This window comes from Tenrec ecaudatus, chromosome 8, assembly GCF_050624435.1.
Source record: "Tenrec ecaudatus isolate mTenEca1 chromosome 8, mTenEca1.hap1, whole genome shotgun sequence".
Classification (NCBI taxonomy): Eukaryota; Metazoa; Chordata; class Mammalia; order Afrosoricida; family Tenrecidae; genus Tenrec; species Tenrec ecaudatus.
In genome coordinates, this window is record NC_134537.1 from 82,288,388 (window position 1) to 82,303,484 (window position 15,097).

Below are 15,097 nucleotides of genomic sequence, written 5' to 3' on the forward strand. Positions count from 1 at the left end.
TAGATGGCCCCTTGTTTATCTTCCAGCCCATGGGACCCCAGATTCTACATATTTTGACAACTGGGCACCATCAGCTTTCTTCACTGCATTTGCCTATGCACTGCTTTGTCTTCAAGGCTGGAAATTTTATGGGAGCAGACAGCTTCAGTTTTCTCCTGGGGAGTGGCTGGTGGGTTTTGAAACAAAGACCTTGTAGTTAGCAGTCCAATCCAACAGTGCCCCCAGGGCGCCTAAACCAAAAAAGCAAACTCACTGAAATAGACTTGATTCCAACTCATTCACAGTAAGCTTCTGCCCCTGTGGGTTGCGGAGACTGTAACTCTTAACAGGAGTAGAAAACAGCTGGTTTTGAACTGCTGATCTTTTGGTTTGCAGCCCAACGCACTATGATACAGAGAAACCCAAGTTAAAGTTTGCTGGGCCATACATAAATTAGGAAGAGGACACCAACCCACACCTTCGAGGGTGGATTCAACTGGAGACTCACATTTTCCCCTCCCTTTATCACTCGCAGCCATCTTTCTGAGTCATCAGGTCCTCTAACTCCACACCTTTTTCCTTTATTCAAAAGCACTTGCTTTTTTAAGGTGTACACCAAAGTTTTAGACTAGATAACCTCAACCCTCAACGATTCTTTAAGCTTCTAGACACTTAGACGCAAACACATATTCTTTCACATAGTAAGTATATACACACTTGCTTTTGTTTTGGCTTACTGTTGCCTTGTTTTGTTTGGGGGAGAGGGATGGATTTAAACACATCAATTCAAGACAGCAAGACGTAAGACCTCTAAGATTTCACCTCCAAGCTTAATCTTTTTCTTTAAGGCAACACTGGTGAAGTGAAATTTCTTATCATGGCTCTTCTGTCTACAATCCTTTTTGTAACATACTGTAAATTCTAGCCTTTATGCCCGTGGCTGCAATCCCATCTTGGAGGGGGTTCCCTGCTGTGCAGGGGCCCTGGTGGTGTAGTGGTTATGCATTGGGCTGCGGATCCGTAAAGTCCCAGTTCCAAACCACCTGCCACTCAGCATGAGAAAGGCAGGACTTCCTACTCCCAGATACTGGGTCATAGACCCAGATACTCACAGGGCAGTTCTATCCTCTCCTAGAGGATTGCTATGAGTCAGCCTCAACTTGATGACAGGGAGTCTGGTTTGGATTTTTTCTGCTGTGCTAATGGACAGGTTTATTGGTAGACCTTATTCTGAGTCTCCCACCTTATCAGAGAATGAACCAGGTCAACTCCCTTTGACTCCTTGAAGATATGGCTGGCTGAAACCACATCTTCTTATAAAATCTCTATCTCAGAAGTAGCATGAGAGTTCCGAGATGGCCAAGGAAGAAGAGTCTCCAATGAAACATGTTCTTCCAAAATCCATACTACACTGAGAGCAGAGGCCACAGCAGAGACATGGAACAGTGCAGAGGAACCAAGCCCAGAGTAGAGGAGCTTTGTTCCTAAGACCAGAGACAGTGAGGTGGAGTGGCAGGCAGGCTTGCTGGCCCACAGGTTTAGAAGCCAGGGCACATCATGGCTGAGAGGTTGAGGACCACGGAGAAAGGCTTGGTTGCTGGCTAAGAGAAGGCACTGCTATGTTTACGATCCTGACTTGTGGTAACCTATTTCCCTAATAATATATATTATATTCCATAGCAAGTGGCACTTTTGAGAAACTACAGAAGCAGTTGGGAGTAGATTTGAAAATGTCAGGCGGGAAACATCTGAATAAATTAAAAATATTTAGCCTGTGGGGCAGCAGTGGGTTACGAATTGGGCTGCTAAACCACAAGGTCAGCAGTTCAAACCCACCGTCCCCCATAAAGATTGGCTGCCTTGGAAATCCTAAAAGGCAATTTTATTCTGCCCTTGGGGTCACCGGGTCAGAGTGGACTCAATGGCAATGAGTGTGCTTTGACAGTTTGATGGAACAGAAGGCCTAGGAAAGGGAGTCCCTTCTCAAGGTCTTCAGAGGCCCTGCAGATGACATAAATGAGCAATTCGAGACTACAGCTAAAGTGAGAGTCAATTTAGCATCTAAAGAGGATTAGTACCATCAGAGATATGAGTTCTTCGTTGCCAATCCTTCAATTATTTCCCAAGAGAGAGTCTAATGTAAAATTTCTCCATTTCTAAAAGTTGACTACCAATGTAGGTTTTGTGTAAAGATGGACAAGCTAATGTAATCCTGGCCTTATGTGATTCATGCACACCAGTTTGCAACTTATGACTTGGGAAACTATGCTGTCTACCTTCAAATAACGGAACTGTCACGGAGACTAGGAACAGACTTGTTCCCGATGGCCCTAAATGGTGACAGCCTTAAGGGGGCAAACTACAACCTCAAAGTCTACAATTTTTAATGGGTTGCCAGGGGAGCTTTACAACTCTATAGACTTTTAATTAGGGCAAACCCACTACCATCCAGTCAATTCTGCCTCATAGTGACCATCCAGGACAGAGTGGAACTGCTCCTTTGAGTTTCCAAAACTAAATCTTTACCATAGCTAACAGTCGCATCTTCCTCCCTTGCAGCAGCTTGCAGGTTTAACTAGCCGACCTTGCAGTTAATAGCCACTGCCTGGAGCACAGCACCACCAGGGTTTCTTTCCATTGCGCAGGGCAGGTAAATCTTACAGACTGGCTCAAGAGTTCTAGCACTTACAACCTGAGATCTTGCTCAAACACCATAACCTCCCTAAGCCTTAGTTTTCTTTCCGACCTCCCCTCCCCACCAAAAAGAAACATTGTAACTTTTAGTCTCCTATCTCTATGTTACTATAAAGATCAAAATCTACTTGATAAAAAAAGAAAGCACTGTATAATGGCAAAATATGATAGCAATTGAAGATACTGTAAACCACTGCCATAATATATTTACGCATGTCTTATCTCAGTAAGGACATATTCCCAATCTAATGAATTTCTGTATGCCTCCCTCAGACTCCTGAAATATTTATTGAAGGAATGTTAAAAAGGAAGTATCAAAAGACAGTTAAAGTAACAATGTAAGTGAAGGAAGTCAATAAAACAAACATCCAGGATGTTAATCATTAATACTCCTGACCCAGTCTAAAAGATACTCAAAACAAAACAAAACAAAAAAAAACCCCTCACTGCTATCCAGTCAATTCTCAATGTGAGTGACCCTTATCAGACTAAGTAGAAGTGCCCCTGTGAGCTTCCCAGGCTCTTAACTCTTTCCGACCAGAGGCGGGCCCAGGTGGCTTTAAACTGCTAACCTTGCAGTTAGCAGCCCACTACCCCACCAGGGCTCCTCCTGAATTTAAAATGAGATCAAATCAAACAGAAGTATATAAAAATAATAAGGGTAGAAGGTCAGAGAAAAAGTGGAAAACCCTTTTCAACAAGATGGACTGATACAGCGGCTGCAACAATGGACTGACTCAAAGGATAACACTTGTGTGTATGGCAGTTTTGATCTGCTGTGCACAGGTTTGCTGATTCCGAGAGGGCCTAGCAACAGTGCGTGCGTGCGTGTGTGTGTGTGTGTGTGTGTGAGACACTCGACAGCAAGCGCTAGCAAACGACAGCCCACTGCCTGTGTTTGTTAAGACCCACTGGAACACAGCCTGGCTCATTCGATCACATATTGTCTACACTTGCTTTTATGCCACAATGACAGAGCTACGTAGTCAAAGCCGGAACTGTTTACCATCTGGTCCTTTGAAACATCTACATGCCCAGATCTTAGATTACAAAAAACCACAAATCTCAGGTAGGTTGAATCATTCCTCTTCCTACGGCTCCATCCCATGGGATGTAGTTATTAAAATCCCTGAGATTGTAATGGGATCTTTAGTACATGGGAATGATATCTTACACTATACGTTAGACATACCTGTATATACTCGTGTATAAGCCGAGTTTTTCAGCACAATTTTAATGCAGTTTTTGTGGTAAAATTAGGTGCCTCGGCTTATATTCAGGTAGGCTTATACTCCAGTATATACGTTAAGTGTAGGACCAGTAAATATGTTACTAAACAAAGTCACCACATTCCTCTTATCTGTTCAAGATTTTACATATACATATAGTTTCAAGTCCACTTCTCTTCCACCTAGTACCATCACCAAAGAGCTCTGAAACACTGAAAACTGGAGAGGAGTGTGAGTCTGGGAAAAGCCCAGTGCTTCAGGAAGTCTACCTCTGACCCTCAAAACTCCACAAACTCATGAAAACTCAATTTTCCTTCTTACTCATTCTAGCTGCCCTATCATTACATGTTTTAAAAGAGAAGTAGTTGCATTGAGGTAACAAATTTTCTGTGCAAAATCTATTCTCCAGCAGACACTGGCAGGCTGTTTACGATTCCATGAAAAGTCGTTGGCTTTCTCTCTGGCCTCACTCTGAAGTGATTAAGGGAAAAAACAGTTTATTGCTTTGTTTTTGTTTTGGGGAAGCTCGGAATTATCAAACATTTCCTACTGGTTTAGTGAGATCTCAGCTTTTCTCTGACTAACTGACACTACAACAGATAATAACTCCAACTTTCTCCAAAAGAGTTAGCAATTCCATACCTGCTAGGAACCCGACACACAACTTCCACCGCCACAGCCCCACACTACCCTTCACTGACTTTTCACACTAATGCCTAGTGTGCCCTGAAAGAGCACCTCCTTATTTAGTCCCCCCTACATTCTTCCAACGGTCAAACCATCCTCCAAACCTTCCTTTCTTCTCTAGTCTAGAAATCCACTTCTCAGGTTAACTGTGCCCCTAACATATTTTTGTCTGTGTCCATAAAGTTTTTTAAAGTATAGATTAAAACTTTGAGGCCTGATCCATATGAACATTCAATAATTTTTTTTCCCTTAGAAAAGCAAACAGTGCAGGGCAATGTTTATCTTTGTTTTTGTTTTCTTTGTTGGTTGGTTTGCCCCTCCAAACCATCAATCACATCTTTGGGTATTAATTAAATAATGCTTTGGGTATTCTGAAGATCCACAATTGTAATTCTCTTTCGGAAGGCATTTAAGCTAGTTTCATTCATACTTATGAATACTCATGATTCCCCAGGTTCCCCGGCAGAAGATCAGGAAATTCCCACAGGGAAGGGTATTTTTAACATCCAAAGTAACAGTTTAAGAAAACTGCTTTTCTTTCATCATGAAATATTTAAAAGTACCTCAGCTAAGTAAGTTGTTAAGAGTGCTTAGCTTCATTCAAGACTATCAATGCCCACACTTTATTATTCCAGGCTCTCTGTTTGCAGCTATAGTAATCATACCAGGATGCGAGTCGAACTCCTGAGCAAAATCCAGGAAAACGGCACAGTCTGCATGACAGCTAGCAAGAGTTAGAAAACAGAACAAACAACAAATCAGATGGGGAGCCCAGCCTTCAAAAGTAAAGCAACCTAAATTGGAAGAAGAATAGGAAGAAATGGGGAAAACGAATGATACAGTTGCTTAAGTCAATCGCATAAGGAAGCGGGGAGGGACAGACGAGAGACAAGAGCGATTACTTTTCAAATAAGTCAGACCAACAGGGCTTCATGAAACCACTGGAAATCATTTTTTAAAGGAAAGAATCGACAGAGGACTTGGGATGTTCACCAAATTCCAGTCTTTGAGAGCCCTAGCTAGGTGAAAAGGAACTGAGCAACTGCTCAACGCGGGTAAGGGATAAACACGCCATTCGCTGCCCTGCAGCCCTGCCTGGTCTCCAAAGGGCCGTGGGTTGGCGTGCTCTCCCGGGGCGCAGCGCGGCAGGTCACTGGGCAGCTTGCGGTGGGGTGGTCGCGCACTCCCTTGGCCCTTCTCGCCTCCAAGCGGGGCTAGGCCCACCGCCACGAACCTGGGCGCCGAAGCCCTAGGTCCAGTGGACAGCAGCACCTGGACCCCTGGACAGGAAGTGATTGTTCTGACCATGGGTTCATCCAGAAAGAAGGTGCGAGCCGGCTGGACCTCCAGTTTGCCCAGTAAAAATAACCAGCAGCAGCCGGCGGTGTGCGAATGCAGCGCAAAGCAGCCGGGGAGCCTGTGCGCCGGGAAAATGGGGGGCAGTCGGGAGCTGCTCCTTCGTCTACAGAGGATGCTCTACACAGCAGCTGGACAGACACCGCGGGGGAGAAGGGTGGAGGGTTTGGGGGGGGAGGGAGAAGGGCTGGGCAGCCGAAGCAAGAATGGGCGTGGAGGTGTGTCTGAGGAAACCCAAACTGGGGCTACGGGATGGGGGGGTAGGGGGTACGGGTGGGGGTGGGGAGGCCGTGTTTATAGCTACAAAGAGACCCGTTAACCCCTCAAAGCTAGTGGCCAACTCCCCCGTGGCCCTCTGCCCAGGCCCACCAGACGTTTAGGAAGGCCTACTCCGAGGCGGCCCGCCTCCCGCTGCCCCGGGGCAGCCGCTTCCACCCGGCTCCCACGGAGCCCCGTCCGCCCGACCCGCTCTAGCCCGCCCGGCGCCCAGCCCTCGGGCGAAGCCCCGGGAGGCGTACCACGAGCCCTTCCGGGCCGCAGCGGGAGCCCAGGCCGCCGCCCCCCAGTCCTCGGGGCTCCCGCCGCCGCCAGGAGTCCTACCGGCTTCCAGCTCACGAAAGAGCCGCCGCCGCCAGCGCGAAACTCGGGTTCCCAAAAGCCGCTCTCGCCGCCTGCCGCCTGCTTTCCAGGCCGCGCCGAGTCCTCCGCTCCCCCTGCCGGCAGGCAGCCATTTCCGACGAGCGACGGCGGAACTTGCCGAAGTGCGCCGGGCCGGAAATAGCCGAACCCAGGCGTTCGCGCGGTCGGGAACGCGCAGGAGGCGCTCGGGATTTTCCGGAAAGGCGCCCGAAGGGACGAGGCTCTGGAAGGAGCGGCTCCGGGAGCGGCGGGCCCCCTTGCCGCGGGTTGCGGGAAGAGCACCGCTCCGGGTGCCGGCGCGGGCGCTGCCACGGCAGGGGAGGCGGGCCAGGGGGAGAACGGACGCGCCGGCAGCTTTCTGAGATTGCAAGCCCACGGTCTGTAGATGCCAGCTCAGCCTTTCAAAAGCACAAAAGACATATCTACACGGGGCGAAGAAAATGTTCCCGGGAGCTCTGGAAGTAGTTAAAACTCCTGAGCCTCTGACGCTCCAACAATGTCACGGGCACTTTAAAACCGGCCCCGTGAAACTCAAGTCAGCCCCCCTCGATTCTAAAATTCAATCTGTGCCCGACGAAGAGCTCGTTCTAAACAGGGTGACCAATCTCCACCAGCGGTCTCCAGTTTTTATAAAACACTTTCATGACTATCAAAGACCAGCTGGGGGGCCCTGATGTTTATGAAAAACTGAGATTTTAACAACAGGTTTGTTAGCCAGGTTAATTCAGTCGTGTGCAGTGAGCAACCAAAACTAAGGGCCCCGGGAGGGGAGAAAGGATCCCCGTTTTAAATTGAACCGGCCCCTGTGAACTAGAAAATTGCACATATTCTACACACACACCGTCAAACAAGCAAACATGTAAATACTGTTTACTTCCATACTTGCAATCAGGCAAGCCTTCGGATAATTGAAACAGGTGATGGGATGGGGTGGGGGGGTACTCAAACAATCCTGACAAACACCTGTTCACTAGTGTAACTCAGAAATGAGTTAAAACCCATTAGTTAAGCAGCTATAACTGCAGTGGTGAGCTAAAATTCAAGTTGCTTCTATGTATAGTTTTTTTTTTTAACTTTTTAATCCTCAAAATGCAAGGCTTCTAATCCAAGTTTTCCTAGCTCGGGAGCCCAAACATACTAGGCTGTCTGGTAGCTGGAGCTGCCAAAGCTAGGGCCTGCTCTTATTCCAGAGCTTGGGTGGTCTGGTACCTTTAGCCAAACTCATCCCCAGAGACAAGGCTCCGCAGCTGGCCTATCCCACCACACACTCTTCTTAGGGGAACCCAGGCATAAAGTGTAAACTGCAGGGCTGAGAAAAACGCTGAAGACTGATTAGTTTCCCACCAGGGACAGTTCAGGCTAAGGATTCCGTTTGCAAACCTAAATTAAAAGAAAAAATAAATAAAGGAATGCCTAGCAACCTGCTTTCCAGAGAGCTCACTCTTCACATCCAATTAGGCTCCTTCTCTTCTTGCTTCTCCTCCTCCTCCTCCTCTTCTCTTTCCTGACATCTTACTCTGCTCTCTGGGCATTTGTTCCCTCTCCTTTCCCTTTGATTACTATAAACAAATAGAAACTTGCAAAACTCAACCACTTTCAGAAAGTACCCTGTTTTCATTCTCCTCAATGTATTGAGGAGAAACAGAGTGATACAAATTGTTTAAATCATTCTAGTAAACAAATATGGACAGACTATCCCCCAAGTTTCAGGAGTAGCCTAAAATTGTATTGTTTTCTTTTCTTTCCTTTTTTCCAGGTCATCTACATGGCTTACCGCCAAAGTTCTGTGGCAGCTGGCAGCAGACTAGCTGTGTGGGAGGAGACACACAGACAACGGCATGGTAAAAATTACCAGGTGTTGGTTTCCACACTCACAGGAGAGGACATGCAGATACCTGCCACCTGGAAGACCTGGACTAAATGTCTTCTTATGCACCTGAATAGGCCAATGTGGGAACTGAGAACCATGAAGAGAGTATATGCGGACAAATTCTCTAAGCTCATATTTAAGGAAGCAGACTCTGGTGGAGGGAGCCCTTCACGTTTGTGAGTTGGAGATGAATCCCAGTTACATTCTCATAACTAAAAGTTATTCCCCACAAGTCCCCTGTAATAATGCCAATTTTAAGATGCTGCTTGGAAGCACATGGTTGCTACTATACCCTTGAAGATTAACTGCTTGAAGGTTGTCTGCCATAAAGAGCAGATCAGACCACCCTTCCCTAAATACAGCCCACTCCCTTATGGTAAAAATCATAGATTGCTCCCCGGGAGAAGAGCTCAGGGACAGCCACCCCACCGTTAAACCACCACTTGAACTCTAAAAACCGCCCATCTTCGTACCCCTGGCATATCCCCTTCCTGTATGTATTTGCCTCTAACACAGTCCCTTCCTGCTACATGTGTATGATGTGGCTTGCATGCCTGAGATTATATAAGCAGCTAGAAAATACATTAGCTCTCTCTATTGTTCCTGCCATCGGCGAAGGTGCACCCTTTCATGCCTTGTCTGATGTTTCTTTAATTTACCCTTCAATTACACAACCACCCCCTTAGAATCTGTGGTCGTTATATAATTGTCAATTTGAGAGGATTAAGAGTGAAAGTGTAGGGGTCTAGCCTGTCAATCAGGTCATAGCCAATGAGGTCTCTGTGTGGGCATAGCCTTCTGAGTATTCTGGAAACTCTGGTATTTCCTCCTTGGAGGTGGGAAACATCCTTTCTCTCAGCTCACTCCCTTGGAGACATTATACTGACAAGACACGTGGAACTACACTGGTGCTCTGAGCTGGAGGAGCCCCATGGATGCCCCTGCCAGCGCTAAGATGCTGACAATGCCACTGGATCCACAAGACTTCCCACTCACTGGCCTGTGATCTTCCTGCATTCAGTATCATTGCATGTGTTTCCTGAGTCTGAAAAGGACTTTATAGATTGGTATCGCACATATCAGACTATGGACTTGATCTGGACTGGGCTGGGATGTTTTTTTAATGTACAATTACTCTTTACATCAAACTCTTACACACACATTCATGCTTATGAATTTGTTTCTCTAGTCTGCCTGGACTAACACAGGATGCATTCGGTTGTGGAGGCTGTTCTCCCACAACTCAACACATCGTATTCGCCAAGGTCAAAGTATTTGAATATTTTTAACTGTTTTACTGGCACACAATCTGCATATCATACGATTCAATAGTTTGATAATATCAAGAAGAGTTGTGCAACCATGACCACAACCAATGTATTCAACTTTAATGATGGCCAAGCTTTAGGAAGGAAAAAGGTAGTCCACACTTGGACACATACTTGCCTTCACAGGAGGCATGGTTGCCACTGGTCGCCTGCTCCTTTGAATGCTGCGAGCTTGTACTCGGTCTCTTGCTTCTCCCTGTTTCCAATTCTGCTCTGGACATCCACACGTCATCAGCATCCTACTACTACGTATTTTATAAATATGTACTTCTAGTCACCTAACTGATGAGAAAAATAAACTTCTGTTTATTAAAGCCACCCTCTTGTGGTATTTCTGTTACAGCAGCACTAGATAACCAAAACACTTTTTATATGTATTGTCTGATTTTAATCCTAGCCTGGCAGGGTGAACTTACGGTTGAGGGAGCTAACACATTAAAAAGCTACATATGTAAGGTGCCAAAGGATGACAGAGTGGGGGACAAAGCATAGATTTCAAACTCTAAAGCCAATGTTTGGAAATCATTAAGTCACACCAAGAGGTTTGACTAGGCCAACCTAATTGTGTCACCAGGACCATAAACAATAGATCCCACAACACACTCATCCAAGGCTCCAAAACCTTTATTTGTAGTATCTCTGCTATCCCTCCTCTGCCTACTTTCATGCCTACTTTCCTGGTTTAAATGTTCATTACTCCTCCTTGGACTGTGGTGGTAATACCTCAATTTGGGGCTCAGAAAATACAAGCCCACTCACAACTGCTCTACCCCCAGAAACAAGCCACACAAACCCATCTTCACTGGCATCTCAGAATGCTTTACAGTACTTACTTCTCTCTTCTTCGCATCTGGAACTTAATCTAAAATAGTTTTGCATTGTTACTTAACGGTGGTCATGTTTAGAGAGCTTTATCCAGAGTCCCCTTGTGGTAAATGTCATCAGCAGCAACGTGTACCAGTTCACCAAAAGCTCTCAGCAGCACCATTGGGAAAAGACGGAAAGGTGATCGTCATCCAAATGCCCATCAATGGTAGACGAGAACAAGTATGGTGGATCCATACATGGAACACTCGTCAGCAATGAGAATGAACGCACTACACTATGGTCACCAATGCTGATGAACCTCATGAAACGAGACCCCCCCCCAAAAAACGAGGGGTTTCAAAACGCTGGTGGAAAACTGAAACTAAAACTAGTAGAATTTCTCCACCAACGTTTCAAAGTTCCTTCAAATAGTGTATGATTCTGTTTATAAAAAATGTGAAAAAAGTTTACCTTTAAGGAGTGTTTGTGCCCTTTCATAGATGTATAATTCAATAAAAGTAGGTAGATTTTTTTTTAAATCCCACAGCCACTGAGTTGATTCCAACTCATAGCAAACTTCGACAGGGTTCCCAAGACTCTAAATCTTTATGGGAGTAGGCAGCTTCATCTTTCCCACAGAAACCATGATGAGCTTGAACTGACAACTTTGTGGGTAGCAGTCCAATGCTCAACTCATAGTTCCACAATGGTTAATCAAAGAGCCTTTGATCATCCTTGAATATTTTCATCTTGATTATCTTAGCATTCCCAATTATTGCCAACACTACCCTCACCATCTAACTACCCCACTGTACTTACCATGCAACCCCATCCCCTCAGTTCCAGCAGACTGAATGCTTGAAGTAAGTCAGTGTGAAACTGACTCAGGCGATGATGCTTGCTGGAGCTAATAAGTTGCATAGATTGGAGGAGTGGCACCGGTGGGCGGAGCTTTCTGGACATATTGCACAATGGTAAGCCAAGAAAACTGGTTTGCAGAAAAGTGAGGATCACAGAATCGACACAGAGAGAAGCAAATGGACCCATGAGAGATGGAGAGATGGAGAAGTGTCAGCTGGTGCTGACTTTGCATGGCTGGTATCCACGGGAGCAGCAGTCATTGTGTGTCTAGGAGGTCACTTGTGTAGCCTTCGTCTAAAAAAGCTCTCTAATTTAAGCCAACTTGATTAGATTTACATCCCTTGTGTGTTAGACTGGGTTCTCCAGAGAAGCAGAACTAGTGATGCTTGTCGGAACGGAGGACACAACCAGGGTGCGGTGTGGCATGGATGAACCACATAACTGTGCTCTAGTTCTTTAAGATTTCCTCCCCTTACTATTAAAACTCTTACGTGCTATGCCTCATTAATTATGTTAGATTTGCGTATGTTCATTTGTACAGTCAAGAGAGAGACCCCTCAGAGACACTGACAGGAGTAAGGGTTCCCTGAGGTATGGGAAGTGAGTGGGAAAGGGAGGGGAGAGGGGAGGTGAGAGCATTGATGACTGCCTAACGCCACCTGATGGGACTGAACAGCAGAACTGTTTGGGAAGAGAAGAGTTATATTGGAATGAGTAAGATATGCCAATAAAATATTATTTAATTTTTTAAAGTGATGCTTGTATGTTTGTGTATATATGTCTATGTGAGAGATTTATCTCAAGAAATGGCTCACGTGGTTGTAGAAGTGGCTAAATTCAATCTGGCTCAGTCGATGGGTCAGATGTCAGTTAGAGGCTTCTGATTCATTTACCGGCCAGGGCTGATGAAGATACAACAGGAAGACCACAGGCTAGTGGATGTAGTGCTGAACGAATCCAAGGTCTGCAGCCAGCTGATAGTTCCTAGGATTGACAGGTGATATACTGGGAGCCAGGTCCAGCAGAAGTGAAGTCAGTCTATACTGGGTAGGCCACACTCCGAACAAGCCTCCCTCATTTGTCTCAAGGCTGTGGCGAGATCCAGGAGGTGGCACTCTACCTATTCTCCGCACCACTGCTTGGCTGCCTCCCAGAAGATTCCATCATGACGTCGACTACACTCTATTAGATTAGATCACGAGAGAATCGCAGCCCACCCAAGGTGTCATAAAACCTAGCACAGCTTACACCCAAACTTACCTGACTAAAGCTACAGTAGTCTTCCCTTAAGACAATTTGTACTCATTATGCACCAGACATTGCTCGACATACTTTGAATCTATTACCTCATTTGTTCCTTTTAACAGATCTACACTATAAATAACATCCTCGTTTCTATTTCACAAACGAGAACCGTTTAGTCCAGAGAGGCTAAGCACATTGCCCAAATCTTGTCCTTGGTCAGTGCAGTGATAGTGCCATTTAGATTCAATCCACCTCGTTCTACAGCAGTGTTTCCCCAAGTAGGTGATACCCTCCCACTGAGGCAGAAATCTACACTTTAGCCTGGATTATGGACTACCACACACAAGGCTTTAGTTGCCAGCCGGGCGCTGGGTAATTCTGGGCGCTGAGTAATTCTGTCTCTGGAAAGGGGTGGTAGGGTCAATAAGTTTTGGAGCCTCTAACAACCAGGCTACCATGTATAAGCCACCATACTCCCAAAGCTCCTGCCTTAGGAACACGCAAACGAAAGCCACACTGACAGACCAACCTACCCTCACTAGGTTGGCTATTATCAACAAACATGGAAAAGCTGCAAGAGAGAAGCTGAAAATGGTCATGCAGATTATGTTTTAGTAGTGATTTCATGGGCCCTGATGGCACAGCGGCCTAAGCACGGGCCGCTAACTGAAAGGTCAGCTTTCAGACCCACCAGCTGCTCTGAGGGAGAAAGATGAGGTTGTCTGCACCAAGAACGATTTACAGCCTCATAACCCCCCGGGAGCAGTTCCACGCCATCCTGCAGTGTGGCTAAGAGTCAGAACAGACTCCACAGCAGCAGGTGCATAAACTAAAGCATTTGATTCTATTAAACAAGCCCAACTGTAGAAATTATATAAAAGATTCGCTATGTAGAAAAGTTCATAAGAGGTATTTAATCCTTTCACAAGTAAATTAAGGTAATGGTTTGGGTTATACATTAAATTATGGATGAAAATTATGGCTTGGGTTACAGATGTTAGAGAAATATAAAATGTCTACAGTGTGACAAATAACACTGAACAGGACCGTGTTCTTATATCATAAAATTGTTTATTTTACAGATTTCAGCAAAATGCTTTCTTAAAGAGCCCCACTGATTATTCATGTTTCCCAAAGTGTTTACTGTCCAGGGGAGGGGGTTTCATCCTATACAAGAAGAATTTGATGACAGGACTTATTTGAAATGTTAGGGACTAGGGACGGAGGCGCCAGCGGTCACTTTCTATGATGATGGCTGCCAGATCCACAATCCACCCAGCAAGGCTTCTCGATCAATCACTGGTGACCCCCAACAACCTTCACGAGGCATGATTCAGTAATTATCGGTGAGTTTAAGTCAGATAAGAACTTGTTTCTCTGAAATGCTTTGATTTTAAAGAAAGTGCTGACATCGAATATTCAAGATCTTTTCTATATATAAGTGATTGAGCGATTTTGTGGTTTATAATTAGAACAACGCATGACAATTTCTAGATTGGGGCTCCAAGGTTGCTCTTCCCTTTGGTCTATCAGTGCCAAAAAAGACAAAAGGTCATCTTCGAAAGCCCATGAATAGCATTCCTTTCCCTCCTAAATGGCTTCCTCTCAGAGTCCTGGCTTTGATGTTCCTTTTGAAAGTTGCTATTTTTTGATGTATTAAAGGTTGGTTGTTTGAGTGGTCCACCAGTCATTTGCGGAAAGAACACAGGTTAACAAGAGCTCCCAAACAATACATTGTCCAAAAGTGCCTGCAGAAAAATAACTCAAAGACCTAAGTGTAAGGACTAAGACACTTCTCTGACTCATAGCAATCCTACAGTGTCCAAGGCTGCAAGGCTTTCAGGGGGGCAGGCTTCACTCGTCTTTTTCCTCTGTAGTGGCTGCTGGATTTGAACTTGTGATTATCAGTCTGACACTTACCTCACAGCACCACCAAGGCTCCTCCAGAACTCAAACAAGTCAAACTCACTGTTATTGAGATTATTCTGATTCATAGCACCCTTATAGGACAGAGTAGAATGGCCCCTGTGAATTTCTGAAGCTGAAAACCTTTACTGGAACAGACAGCCTCATCTTTCTCCTGAAGAGCAACTGGTGGTTTCAAACTGCTGACTTTAAGGTTAACACTGCAATGCATAATCCACTATACTACCAGGGCTCCTTGGGGAAATGTGAATCAAAATCACAATGATAGCCCATCTTACCCTCATTAGTTTGGCTATTATCAGAAAACGTGGAAAATAGCAAGTGCTGGCAAGGTTGTGGAGAACTCTGAACCCTTATCCACTGCTGGTGGCACTGTGTAAAATAGTCTAGCCATTGTGGAATAGTCTGTTGGTTTTTCAAATAGTTAAATATAGAATTACCAGGTGACCAACATTTCCATTCCTAGTGTATCTTGC

At 45.4% G+C, this 15,097-nt stretch overlaps 1 protein-coding gene across 8 annotated transcripts in view; it reads right to left on the minus strand.

The window, feature by feature from the left end:
* EXTL3 (exostosin like glycosyltransferase 3) overlaps window positions 1-15,097 on the minus strand; it is a 162,981-nt gene that overhangs the window by 62,839 nt on the left and 85,045 nt on the right. For 4 of the 8 annotated variants that reach the window (XM_075556457.1, XM_075556453.1, XM_075556458.1 and 1 more), the window contains exon 1: window positions 6,546-6,701. The exons of the other annotated variants lie outside the window; for them this stretch is intronic. The gene's annotated coding sequence lies outside the window, so the exon portion shown is untranslated. Of the gene's footprint in view, window positions 1-6,545; window positions 6,702-15,097 lie in introns of those variants that run through there. 8 annotated transcript variants of the gene reach the window in all.